The 13,469-nt window shown below is 60.3% G+C and overlaps 2 long non-coding RNA genes across 2 annotated transcripts; both read left to right on the top strand.

The window, feature by feature from the left end:
- Positions 1-3,920: 3,920 nt before the first annotated feature.
- On the top strand, positions 3,921-5,610 carry LOC140702954 (uncharacterized). Its single transcript, XR_012082225.2, has 2 exons — positions 3,921-4,917; positions 5,203-5,610. It is a non-coding gene; the product is annotated as an uncharacterized LOC140702954 (long non-coding RNA).
- A 234-nt stretch (positions 5,611-5,844) lies between these two features.
- LOC144585151 (uncharacterized) lies at positions 5,845-8,483 on the top strand. The gene is made up of 2 exons (XR_013539665.1): positions 5,845-7,195; positions 7,481-8,483. It is a non-coding gene; the product is annotated as an uncharacterized LOC144585151 (long non-coding RNA).
- Positions 8,484-13,469: the final 4,986 nt, after the last annotated feature.

Raw genomic sequence — 13,469 nt, 5'->3', positions numbered from 1 at the left:
GCAAGGGGTACGGGGCAGGCGGGGTATCCTGGGGCAACCAGCCACAGATCACGATGATGGCCCAAATTGCCACCACCAGGGCCACCAGGGACGCCCTCCCGCCCAGCCCCATATAGACCAGCTAGGCGATCCACCACGTGATGGCCAAATTCATGGTCACGAGCGCCGCACTAACAGCTTCTGCCCCAGCATGAGCAGAGGGGGTTCCCTCCAGGGTCTCCCCAGGAGCAGATCGAACCATGACAGTCTCTGGGCGCCATCCCACGGTGGAGGGGGGGGGACCCGATGAGGAGGAGTGGCTGGGATGAAAGGTTGCCATGCCCTGAAAAGGGAAACAAAGGCATTCTCAGTGACCAGGACCCCCCCCCCCACCAAATCAGGTCAAATCAGCCTGGAGCCCTATGGCCCCCACCCAGGCTCCTCTGTCCCTGCCCCCCATCCACAGCCACCCCTTGTGGTCCCTTTTTGTAGCAGGCTGGTGGGGGTCCGGAGGGTGGGGGGCCCCAGCCAGAAAGAGGGGCCCCTCCCAGCCAGCACATCCTCCCCACACACGCACTCTCTGTGCTGCTTCCCCAGGCTCACCCCTGGCTCTGCCCTCCCCCTGGAGAGATGTGGGGGGCAGGAATTCAGGAGGAAGGGGCACCGTGGGGAGCCCAGGCTGAGGCCGAGGGGGTCCCCGCAGGAGACCAGCACTTCTGGCCTCTCTCAGGGGCCAAGAGGCTGGAGGGGGGCATTGCTTTGTGGGGGGGGGGTAGGCATCATGCCCTTCCTTACCTCTCAAGACGGGGTCCCTCCAGGAGACGCTCGAGGCTATGGTCTGTAGAGGCGGAAGGGTGACGTGCCGTAGCCGGCTGAGCTGGTGGGGGTCATGGGGCCGCAAGGGGTACGGGGCAGGCGGGGTATCCTGGGGCAACCAGCCACAGATCACGATGATGGCCCAAATTGCCACCACCAGGGCCACCAGGGACGCCCTCCCGCCCAGCCCCATATAGACCAGCTAGGCGATCCACCACGTGATGGCCAAATTCATGGTCACGAGCGCCGCACTAACAGCTTCTGCCCCAGCATGAGCAGAGGGGGTTCCCTCCAGGGTCTCCCCAGGAGCAGATCGAACCATGACAGTCTCTGGGCGCCATCCCACGGTGGAGGGGGGGGGGACCCGATGAGGAGGAGTGGCTGGGATGAAAGGTTGCCATGCCCTGAAGAGGGAAACAAAGGCATTCTCAGTGACTAGGACCCCCCCCCCACCAAATCAGGTCAAATCAGCCTGGAGCCCTATGGTCCCCACCCAGGCTCCTCTGTCCCTGCCCCTCATCCACAGCTACCCCTTGTGGCCCTTCGTGTAGCAGGCTGGTGGGAGTCCAGAGGGTGGGGGGCCCCAACCAGAAAGAGGAGCCCCGGCGAGAAAGAGGGGCCCTTCCCAGCCAGCACATCCTCCCCACACACGCACCCTTAGTGATGCTTTCCCAGGCTCAACCCTGGCTCTGCGCTCCCCCTGGATAGACGTGGGGGGCAGGAATTCAGGAGGAAGGGGCACCGTGGGGAGCCCAGGCTGAGGCCGAGGGGGTCCCCGCAGGAGACCAGCACTTCTGGCCTCTCTCAGGGGCCAAGAGGCTGGAGGGGGGCATTGCTTTGTGGGTGGGGAGGCATCATGCCCTTCCTTACCTCTCAAGACGGGGTCCCTCCAGGAGACGCGCGAGGCTGTGGTCTGTATAGGTGGGAGGGTGACGGGTCGTGGCTGGCTGAGCCGGTGGGGGTCGTGGGGCCGCAAGGGGTACGGGGCAGGCGGGGTGTCCTGGGGCAACCAGCCACAGATCGTGATCACGGCCCAAACTGCCACCACCAGGGCCACCACCAGGGACGCCCTCCCGCCCGGCCCCATACAGACCAGCTAGGCGATCCACCACGTGATGGCCAAATTCATGGTCACGAGCGCCGCACTAACAGCTTCTGCCCCAGCATGAGCAGAGGGGGTTCCCTCCAGGGTCTCCCCAGGAGCAGATCGAACCATGACAGTCTCTGGGCGCCATCCCACGGTGGAGGGGGGGGGACCCGATGAGGAGGAGTGGCTGGGATGAAAGGTTGCCATGCCCTGAAGAGGGAAACAAAGGCATTCTCAGTGACCAGGACCCCCCCCCCACCAAATCAGGTCAAATCAGCCTGGAGCCCTATGGCCCCCACCCAGGCTCCTCTGTCCCTGCCCCCCATCCACAGCCACCCCTTGTGGTCCCTTTTTGTAGCAGGCTGGTGGGGGTCCGGAGGGTGGGGGGCCCCAGCCAGAAAGAGGGGCCCCTCCCAGCCAGCACATCCTCCCCACACACGCACCCTCTGTGCTGCTTCCCCAGGCTCACCCCTGGCTCTGCCCTCCCCCTGGAGAGATGTGGGGGGCAGGAATTCAGGAGGAAGGGGCACCGTGGGGAGCCCAGGCTGAGGCCGAGGGGGTCCCCGCAGGAGACCAGCACTTCTGGCCTCTCTCAGGGGCCAAGAGGCTGGAGGGGGGCATTGCTTTGTGGGGGGGGGTAGGCATCATGCCCTTCCTTACCTCTCAAGACGGGGTCCCTCCAGGAGACGCTCGAGGCTATGGTCTGTAGAGGCGGAAGGGTGACGTGCCGTAGCCGGCTGAGCTGGTGGGGGTCATGGGGCCGCAAGGGGTACGGGGCAGGCGGGGTATCCTGGGGCAACCAGCCACAGATCACGATGATGGCCCAAATTGCCACCACCAGGGCCACCAGGGACGCCCTCCCGCCCAGCCCCATACAGACCAGCTAGGCGATCCACCAAGTGATGGCTAAATTGATGGTCACGAGCGCCGCACTAACAGCTTCTGCCCCAGCATGAGCAGAGGGGGTTCCCTCCAGGGTCTCCCCAGGAGCAGATCGAACCATGAAAGTCTCTGGGCGCCATCCCACGGTGGAGGGGGGGGGACCCGATGAGGAGGAGTGGCTGGGATGAAAGGTTGCCATGCCCTGAAGAGGGAAACAAAGGCATTCTCAGTGACCAGGACCCCCCCCCCCCACCAAATCAGGTCAAATCAGCCTGGAGCCCTATGGCCCCCACCCAGGCTCCTCTGTCCCTGCCCCTCATCCACAGCTACCCCTTGTGGCCCTTTGTGTAGCAGGCTGGTGGGGGTCCGGAGGGTGGGGGGCCCCAACCAGAAAGAGGAGCCCCGGCGAGAAAGAGGGGCCCTTCCCAGCCAGCACATCCTCCCCACACACGCACCCTTAGTGATGCTTTCCCAGGCTCAACCCTGGCTCTGCGCTCCCCCTGGATAGACGTGGGGGGCAGGAATTCAGGAGGAAGGGGCACCGTGGGGAGCCCAGGCTGAGGCCGAGAGGGTCCCCGCAGGAGACCAGCACTTCTGGCCTCTCTCAGGGGCCAAGAGGCTGGAGGGGGGCATTGCTTTGTGGGTGGGGAGGCATCATGCCCTTCCTTACCTCTCAAGACGGGGTCCCTCCAGGAGACGCGCGAGGCTGTGGTCTGTATAGGTGGGAGGGTGACGGGTCGTGGCTGGCTGAGCCGGTGGGGGTCGTGGGACCGCAAGGGGTACGGGGCAGGCGGGGTGTCCTGGGGCAACCAGCCACAGATCGCGATCACGGCCCAAATTGCCACCACCAGGGCCACCAGGGACGCCCTCCCGCCCGGCCCCATACAGACCAGCTAGGCGATCCACCACGTGATGGCCAAATTCATGGTCACGAGCGCCGCACTAACAGCTTCTGCCCCAGCATGAGCAGAGGGGGTTCCCTCCAGGGTCTCCCAAGAAGCAGATCGAACCACGACAGTCTCTGGGCGCCATCCCACGGTGGAGGGGGGGGGGACCCGATGAGGAGGAGTGGCTGGGATGAAAGGTTGCCATGCCCTGAAGAGGGAAACAAAGGCATTCTGAGTGACTAGGACCCCCCCCCACCAAATCAGGTCAAATCAGCCGGGAGCCCTATGGCCCCCACCCAGGCTCCTCTGTCCCTGCCCCTCATCCACAGCTACCCCTTGTGGCCCTTCGTGTAGCAGGCTGGTGGGAGTCCAGAGGGTGGGGGGCCCCAGCCAGAAAGAGGGGCCCCTCCCAGCCAACATATCCTCACCCCACACACCCCCTTGGTGCTCCTTCTTCAGGCTCAACGCTGGATCTGCCCTCCTGGAGTGACGTGGGGGGCAGAAATTCAGGAGGAAGGGGCACCGTGGGACCAGAGCCCAGGCTGAGGCCGAGGGGGTCCCCGCAGGAGACCAGCACTTCTGGCCTCTCTCAGGGGCCAAGAGGCTGGAGGGGGGCATTGCTTTGTTTGGGGGGGTCAAGGCAGCATGCCCTTTCTTACCTGTCAGGACTGGGGGCCCTCCAGGAGACGCGGGAAGCCGTGATCTGGAGAGGCAGGAGGGGGACGCTGGGCTGGGGGTGGTAAGGGCTCGTAGGGGAACCCTTGCCAATCCTCCATCAGCGCGCAGAACGCTACCGCCATGACCAGCAGGAGCGCCGTGCCCCCCAGCCCCATTCCGGCCACCTGGGTGACCACCAGAGTGAAGGCCAAGCTCACGGCCACAGTCGATGGCAGCAACAGGCACTAGAGGAGCAGAGCACGGTCCCTCCAGGGTCCTGCCAGAAGCACATAAGGGACTGGCTATCCCTGGAGGGCCGCCTCCTTCGCAGCTGCCAGCATCTCCTGTGATTTCTGTACCATCTCCCAGCCCGGGGCGGGCGGCAAATTCCAGACCACCACCGAAGCGGACTGGCCTGAGCGGCCGTTCAATTTTCAGTCTGCACAACTGGAGGCGGGGCATCTGGGGGAGCGCCCTGAGCATCGCTGGTTGCCCTGAGAAAACGAGGCGGGTTGTCACCCTGGCAAGTGGCAGTGATCGGCTCTGACATTCCCGGGCTCTTCGGGTCCTGCTGGTGTCCGAGGAAGACCAGGTCCCATGGGCAAGAAGGTAAGGTTTGGTCCCACTCTTGGAGAACTCGAGAAGAAATGGTTTTGTTTCACATCCGTTAAGGAATTCCCTCTTCAAAAGACAGGCTGTCTGGGAGGTTCATAGTCTGGCCCTGATCGTAGCTCCCAAAAGGACGGCCCGCATCAGCATCCTCCTACGTCCATTTCAATTTGCTTGGCATTTCCAGTCACTTTGGCTGGTTCTGGTGCTACTCTCTCTCAAGGGGGGGGTTTGCGGTTCCGATGCCATAGTAAACCTCTCCCCTTCTGTCCGTCTTCTTCACAGGGACAACCTGGAGTCAGAGGTCCCACTGGATTCCCAGGACAGCTTGGTTCCAAAGTGAGCCCCTTCCTTTATCACCAGGAGGCCCCTTATCTCTCAAAGAGCCCCCACCCCCCCACCCCCAGGCCATATTCAGTCTGTCCCTAAGGCTCCATTTGTAACCAGCAAGGGCCAAGGTTAAATTTCCAGGTCTGGGGGCAGCAACAAGCCACTCCGGGTTTTACTCTGCACTTTACACAAATTATCCCAGGTGCTGAAGGTGGGCTTGGGTGGGGGGGGCATCCCGAGCACCGCAGAAGTCTCCTGCAATCCCAAAACGTGCCGGTTTGGTCTTCCCTGTAGGGGGAAGGAAAAGGCCTTCCTGGTTCACAGGTATGTTCTTCTCCTCCAATAAAAGCAGGCGTGAGCGTCTCCATGTTTTCTCAGTTAAAAGCTGCAGGCTATCCCTCCCTCAACTATATTCCTCAGGAGATTTAAAAAAATTGGGAATTAAGAAACTAGATCTCATGAGGTTCTCCACCACCACCACCACCACCATTTTCTGGTAGCTCCTTGCTGAACCGAGGCGACCTCAAGGAGGGTCGATACAAGTGACTTAAAAGTCCAGGTGGGGGTCGTGGGGCCGCAAGGGGTACGGGGCAGGCGGGGTGTCCTGGGGCAACCAGCCACAGATCACGATGATGGCCCAAATTGCCACCACCAGGGCCACCAGGGACGCCCTCCCGCCCAGCCCCATATAGACCAGCTAGGCGATCCACCACGTGATGCCTAAATTGATGGTCACGAGCGCCGCACTAACAGCTTCTGCCCCAACATGAGCAGAGGGGGTTCCCTCCAGGGTCTCCCCAGGAGCAGATCAAACCACGACAGTCTCTGGGCGCCATCCCACGGTGGAGGGGGGGGACCCTATGAGGAGGAGTGGCTGGGATGAAAGGTTGCCATGCCCTGAAGAGGGAAACAAAGGCATTCTCAGTGACCAGGACCCCCCCCCCCCAAATCAGGTCAAATCAGCCTGGAGCCCTATGGCCCCCACCCAGGCTCCTCTGTCCCTGCCCCCCATCCACAGCCACCCCTTGTGGCCCTTCGTGTAGCAGGCTGGTGGGGGTCCGGAGGGTGGGGGGCCCCAGCCAGAAAGAGGGGCCCCTCCCAGCCAGCACATCCTCACCCCACACACCCCCTTGGTGCTCCTTCTTCAGGCTCAACGCTGGATCTGCCCTCCTGGAGTGACGTGGGGGGCAGAAATTCAGGAGGAAGGGGCACCGTGGGACCAGAGCCCAGGCTGAGGCCGAGGGGGTCCCCGCAGGAGACCAGCACTTCTGGCCTCTCTCAGGGGCCAAGAGGCTGGAGGGGGGCATTGCTTTGTTTGGGGGGGTCAAGGCAGCATGCCCTTTCTTACCTGTCAGGACTGGGGGCCCTCCAGGAGACGCGGGAAGCCGTGATCTGGAGAGGCAGGAGGGGGACGCTGGGCTGGGGGTGGTGAGGGCTCGTAGGGGAACCCTTGCCAATCCTCCATCAGAACGCTACCGCCATGACCAGCAGGAGCGCCGTGCCCCCCAGCCCCATTCCGGCCACCTGGGCGACCACCAGAGTGAAGGCCAAGCTCACGGCCACAGTCGATGGCAGCAACAGGCACTAGAGGAGCAGAGCACGGTCCCTCCAGGGTCCTGCCAGAAGCACATAAGGGACTGGCTATCCCTGGAGGGCCGCCTCCTTCGCAGCTGCCAGCATCTCCTGTGATTTCTGTACCATCTCCCAGCCCGGGGCGGGCGGCAAATTCCAGACCACCACCGAAGCGGACTGGCCTGAGCGGCCGTTCAATTTTCAGTCTGCACAACTGGAGGCGGGGCATCTGGGGGAGCGCCCTGAGCATCGCTGGTTGCCCTGAGAAAACGAGGCGGGTTGTCACCCTGGCAAGTGGCAGTGATCGGCTCTGACATTCCCGGGCTCTTCGGGTCCTGCTGGTGTCCGAGGAAGACCAGGTCCCATGGGCAAGAAGGTAAGGTTTGGTCCCACTCTTGGGGAACTCGAGAAGAAATGGTTTTGTTTCACATCCGTTAAGGAATTCCCTCTTCAAAAGACAGGCTGTCTGGGAGGTTCATAGTCTGGCCCTGATCGTAGCTCCCAAAAGGACGGCCCGCATCAGCATCCTCCTACGTCCACTTCAATTTGCTTGGCATTTCCAGTCACTTTGGCTGGTTCTGGTGCTACTCTCTCTCAAGGGGGGGGTTTGCGGTTCCGATGCCATAGTAAACCTCTCCCCTTCTGTCCGTCTTCTTCACAGGGACAACCTGGAGTCAGAGGTCCCACTGGATTCCCAGGACAGCTTGGTTCCAAAGTGAGCCCCTTCCTTTATCACCAGGAGGCCCCTTATCTCTCAAAGAGCCCCCACCCCCCCACCCCCAGGCCATATTCAGTCTGTCCCTAAGGCTCCATTTGTAACCAGCAAGGGCCAAGGTTAAATTTCCAGGTCTGGGGGCAGCAACAAGCCACTCCGGGTTTTACTCTGCACTTTACACAAATTATCCCAGGTGCTGAAGGTGGGCTTGGGTGGGGGGGGCATCCCGAGCACCGCAGAAGTCTCCTGCAATCCCAAAACGTGCCGGTTTGGTCTTCCCTGTAGGGGGAAGGAAAAGGCCTTCCTGGTTCACAGGTATGTTCTTCTCCTCCAATAAAAGCAGGCGTGAGCATTTCTGTGTTTTCTCAGTTAAAAGCTGCAGGCTATCCCTCCCTCAACTATATTCCTCAGGAGATTTTAAAAAAATGGGAATTAAGAAACTAGATCTCATGAGGTTCTCCACCACCACCACCACCATTTTCTGGTAGCTCCTTGCTGAACCGAGGCGACCTCAAGGAGGGTCGATACAAGTGAGTTAAAAGTCCAGGCCGAGAGATCAGCAGGTTGATCTCGCAACCTCCGCCCCTTAGACTCTTGAAATCATGGGAAGCGGGTGAGGTGCCAGGGGACAGACAGGAGGAGGGCTGAGGCTCTCCCTGGTCCTTCAAAAAGGGCAGAAAAAAGGAAGGCGCCAGGGAAGTACAGGCCAGTCAGCCTGACCTCCGTCCCAGGCAAAATTCTGGAGCAGGTTATACAACAGTCCCCATGCAAGCACTGTGGAGACGAGGCAGTAAGAACTAGAAGCCGACACGGATTGGTCAAGAAGAAATCCTGCCAGACTAATCTGATCTCATTTTCCTTTATTGCATCACCTCCCTGATAGACAGAGGAGGGCCTGTAGACGTCGTCTATCTGGACTTCAGCAAAGCTCTTGACCAAGTGCCCCATGATCTCCTGATGAGCAAGCGAACGAGGTGTGGGCTGGATAGACCAAAGGGTCAGGTGGATACACCGTTGGCGACAGAATCTAGACTCAGAGGGTGAGGATTAACGGGGCCTTCTCTAACTGGGAGGAGGTCACCAGTGAGGGACCCCAAGGCTCAGTCCTGGACCCGCTGCTCTTCAATATTTTTATTAATAGCCTGGATGATGAAAGAGTGCAGGGAATGCTTATGAAATTCACAGGTGATATCAAATTGGGCAGAAGAAGTCCCTTCTGGGCAAGCAGGGGTCCTGGGCCGATCCCATCTGTTGCCACGTGAGAATGCTTCCTTTCCCTTGCGTCCATTTTTTCCCATTAGCCACAGACTTGGCTTGAGCCAACCGGCTTCTCCTCTTCTGGTCTGGAAAGAAGTCCCAACTTTGCAGTTCCCCTTCCAGATGCAGCTCCGTCTGGAGTGAGACGCGGGTACGTCTTGCTCCCCTCTGCAGATTTGTCTCAGGCTCACCATCCCGTCTCTCTTTGCAAGTCTCCACCTTCTTCTTTTCAGGTCTGGAGGGGGGCTGGTCTTTCTGGAACCTCCATCACACACACACAAACACACGCTCTGTCCCTCATAACACAGTGCTCCTGGAGCGTTCCCAGAGAAGAGGCCAGGGTCGCCTCATCTACCGCAGGAGAAAAGAAGGAGTGGACTTTCCGGGACAGCAGGAGAAGAACGGGCACCACCCGGGGAGCATGAAGCTCTAGCTTCTTGGCCCTTGGCTCCGGATTGCCTTCCGTTCTTCCTCGCAGTCGGTCTCTAAAGCTCAGGGCCTTTTCCCTTCCCTTCTCCTCCTGGAACGTTCCTGCCGGTTGCTCAGCTTCGCCTTCTTCCTTTCACCCCTTGCCCCTTTCATGGGGGATGCTCCTTGACTGGCCTCTGCTTTCTTCCACCTGGTGTCTTCGTTTTGGTCCTCCCTTGAGACCGACTGTCTGCCCTCACCTGGGCTGGATCTTCTGGGGTTTGACGGAAGGGGAGCTCATGTCTTCCCCAAGCTTCCGCTTTTGGGACGGAGGCTGGAGGGTTGGGACAGGACGGATTAGAGTGGAAGGCACCTGGGGAGGACTTGTAGGCGCAGGAGGAAAGGGGGCAGGAGACACGGGGAGAGGATTTGGAAGGGCAGGAGGAAAGGAGGCAGGTGAGACGGGGATAAGACGCAGACTGGCCAGAGAGAAAGGGCTCAAGGACATGGGGTGAGAACAACCATCAGGTCAAATCAGACAGGAGCCCAGGAGTCCCTTGGCCCCCACCCAGGCCCATCTGTCCCCCCCCCATCCATAGCCCCACAGGCAAGGGTCTGGAGGAAGGATGGCCTGCCTGGGGGAGGAAAGCAAGTTGTGGGTCCAGAGGGGACAGAGAGCAGCCAGCGCCACCCCATATATCTCCCCCAGACAAGACCAAGGAGCTTTTCTTTGGAAAAAGGGGCAACTCACCCAGTGGGAACCCCCTGGCTGCCCCTCTTTTTCCTTCTCCCTCCTTCTCCCTGCAGAGAAAGGGGACCTTCCCTCTGGGTGGGGTCTCCTCCAAGGCTTTGCCTTGAGACTTTGCCTGCTGCCCCCTTTTCTCAAGGGGTGGCCTGCAGATGCCTGTGTTGGGGCGGGGGAAAGAAGAGAGGTCTTGGCCATGTAGAGGGGGGCAGAGGTCTAAAGGCCCCTCGGCTTCCCAGTTGGTTCTCTGCCCACCATGAGGTGGACTTCGCTATAGGAGTGTGTGTGCCCCGTGACCCTTTGTGGAGGAGGTTGGTTGGGGCTCGGGGGGGGTAGGGGCACCGGCCAGAAAGAGGAGCCCCTCCCAGCCAGCACATTCTCCCCCCTCACACCCCCTTGGTGCTCCTTCTCCAGACTCAACCCTGGCTCTGCCCTCCCCTTGGAGAGAGGTGGGGGGCAAGAATTCAGCAGGAAGGGGCACTTTGGGGGCCCCCAGGGAGCCCAGGCTGATGGGGTCCCCACAGGAGACCAGCGCTTCTGGCCTCTCTCAGGGGCCAAGAGGCTGGAGGGGGGCATTGCTTTGTTGGGGAAGGGTTCAAGGCAACATGCCCTTTCTTACCTGTCTGGACGGGGGGGGGGCTCCAAGAGATGCGGGAGGCTGTGGTGTGAAGAGGCGGGAGGGTGACGGGCCATGGCCTGCTGATCCGGAGGGGGACACGGGGCCGGAAGAGGCACGGGGGAGACAAGGGCTCATAGGGGAACCCTCGCCAGTCCTCCACCAGCGCCCAGAAACCCACCACTACGCCCAGCAGGAGTGCCGTGCCCCCCAGCTCCACTCCGGCCACCTGGGCGACCACGAGAGTGAAGGCGAAGCTCACGGCCACAATCGCCGGTACCAACAGCTGCCGGAGCAGCAGAGCGTGGTCCTTCCAGGGTCCCGGCAGCAACACGTAAGGGACCGGCTGTCCCTGGGTGGCCACCTCGTTCGCCGCCGCCAGCATCTCCTGGGCCTTCCTCTCCATCACCTCGGCCGGGGTGGGCGGCAGGTTCCACACCACTCTACAGCACGCCATCGGGAGAGAAGGGGGCGAAGATGAGGAAGAGGAGGAGGAGGAGGAGGATGAAGAAGAAGGACCAGGGGAAAGGAGAGCAAAGAGGAGGGGGCAAGGAGGTAGAAAAGGAGGAAGAGGAGGAGGAGGAGGAGGAAGAAGATGGACCAGGGAAAGGAGAGCCAAGAGGAGGGGGGAGGAGGAAGAGGAGGAAGAGGAGGAGGAAGGTGGACCAGGGGAAAGGAGAGCAAAGAGGAGGCGAGGAGGAGGAGGAAGAAGGACCAGGGAAAGGGCCAAGAGGAGGAGACCAAGATGAGTGAAGAGGCGACCAAGAGGAGACAAAGATGATCCACGAGAGGAGGAGCTGGTGAAGGGACCTGGATCCACGGAAGCAGACTGGCCCGAATGGTGGTTCGACTGTCAATCTGTAGAACTGGAGGCGGGGCATCTGGTGGGAGCATCTTTGGTTGCCTTAGCAACGGTGGAAGCTTCGACCTTAGGGTGGGCGGGCCTTTGCTTAAGCCCCGCCCCTGGCTGTGCCCACCTGGCTGCTCTCTGGCTTCTGCACCTGGGATGGAGGAGGGTGGCCGACATGCTGACCCAAGGCATGCTGCCGCCTGAGATTGAGGGGTGGAGCAGGGTATCAATGCTTCTCCACCAGAGTGAAGGCCAAGCTCACGGCCATGGCCGCCGGCAGCAGTACCCACCAGAGGAGCAGAGCGCAGTCCCTCCAGGGTCCCGCCAGCAATACATAGGGGACCGGCTGTCCCTGGGCGGCCCTCGTTCGTTGCCGCATCTCCTGCGTCTTCCTCTCCATCACCTCGGCCGGGGCGGGCGGCAGGTTCCAGACCACCACCAAAGTGAACTGGCTGGAGCGGTGGTTCAATTGTCAGTCTGCACAACTGGAGGTGGGGCATCTGGCGGAGCACCCCAAGCATTGCTAGTTCCCCTGAGCAACTGTGGTTGCATCCTCCCCCCCGAAAAGGGTGGCTTCCTCTGGATCTTTGGCGCCTGGCATTCACAGCCATTACCCCTGCTGGCCAGGGCAGATGGATGTGGGACCCCAAAAACATCTGGAAGGCACCTGGTTGGGGGGTGGCTGGTAAAAAGTGCACCCTTTACAAGGGTGGGATTCACTGCCTCCCCATAGAGAGACACACCCCACGGCCAAGCTAAGGAAATGGATGAAATAGCCCTCAGTCTTGGTTGGAAGGGACAATCTTTATGGCCGTTGAGTACTAAGAGAAATATCTTCTGCACATGCTCAGGGGACACAAGGAAACTTGTTTTAACACTCATAAGTTGGAAGCTCAGGTCCTGAAATAGAGAACTTGACGGCTTTCAGATGTGGAGCTTTCCAGAACTGTTTAGAGTCAGATGCCCATCTTCCCCATGGTCTCACGTTGCCCGGGAATGATGGGAATTGAAGTCCAGGGATACCTGGAGAGTCCCCACAAGGCTCCCCATTAAGGTGGAAAACGCTACGTCTTTGGATTGCAGGTGTGAAACAGAATACGGACGCATGCAAACATAAACCCACACCTGCCTGAGCCTTCTGGGAGTTGTAGTCCAAGAACACCTGGGGACTCCTGGCAGGGAACCATCGAAGGAGAGCATGGCAGGTGGGAGAGGGGCCGGCCGGCCGGCTGACAGCCAAGGGGCCTCCTCCACGCCGAAAGGCCGGCTGCAAATAAGGTTGAGCCATCCCGGCGGTCGGTCGGAGGAAAGCCTCGCGAAGAAATACCGGCCGTGATCCGAGGCGGCCACCTTGTCAAACCGTTTCCGCTGGACTCACCAGACGCCCAGTTCCGCCGACCTCTGAAATATTTTTGAGAATTTCTCTCGGAATTGGGTGCCTCTTAGGCAGCTTTGTGCTGCTGCTCTCTTTCTCAAAGTGCCTCCATTGTGGGAAGCCAAGCCTGCCTTTCCTTTTTCCCCCCTCCCCAAATGGTTTATTGCAAATCTTATACCAAACGTTTAAGACAAAAGTATCATCTCCAGGCTTTGAAGGCAGGTCCCTCCCAATGCCAGATGGAGGGGAAGAGGAGGATCAGGCGACCGGTCTGTCATTGTCTCGTGTGCTCCGAGAGGCACCTGGTGGGGCCACAGTGAGATCCAGGAAGCCGGACTAGATGGGCCCTTGGCTTGATCCAGCAGGGCTCTTCTTAGGTTCTTCTGATTTGACCTCCACAGGATGATATGCCTGTTCTTTCTAAACTGGATGGCCATAGGATGCCCCATCTTTCCCAGCATCTTCCTCTGGACAAGGCAGGATTTGCTTCTGGCCAAGAGACCGATTATTGGGCAGGCAGATGGAGGCTGTCTTCTCCTTTGACACACAGAACTTGGCATGCGTACCAAGTTTTGCCACCTTGTATCGTCCTGGGGCAGATGGTCTTGGGCCAGCTGCATGGTGGACCAAGAGTGGCCCCAGAAGAAGGGAAGAGGAAACCACCCCCGAGTTATTCTTTCCCCG

Source organism: Pogona vitticeps, chromosome ZW-PAR, assembly GCF_051106095.1.
Source record: "Pogona vitticeps strain Pit_001003342236 chromosome ZW-PAR, PviZW2.1, whole genome shotgun sequence".
NCBI classification, from domain to species: Eukaryota; Metazoa; Chordata; class Lepidosauria; order Squamata; family Agamidae; genus Pogona; species Pogona vitticeps.
This window is presented reverse-complemented; position numbering and strand designations above follow the sequence as displayed.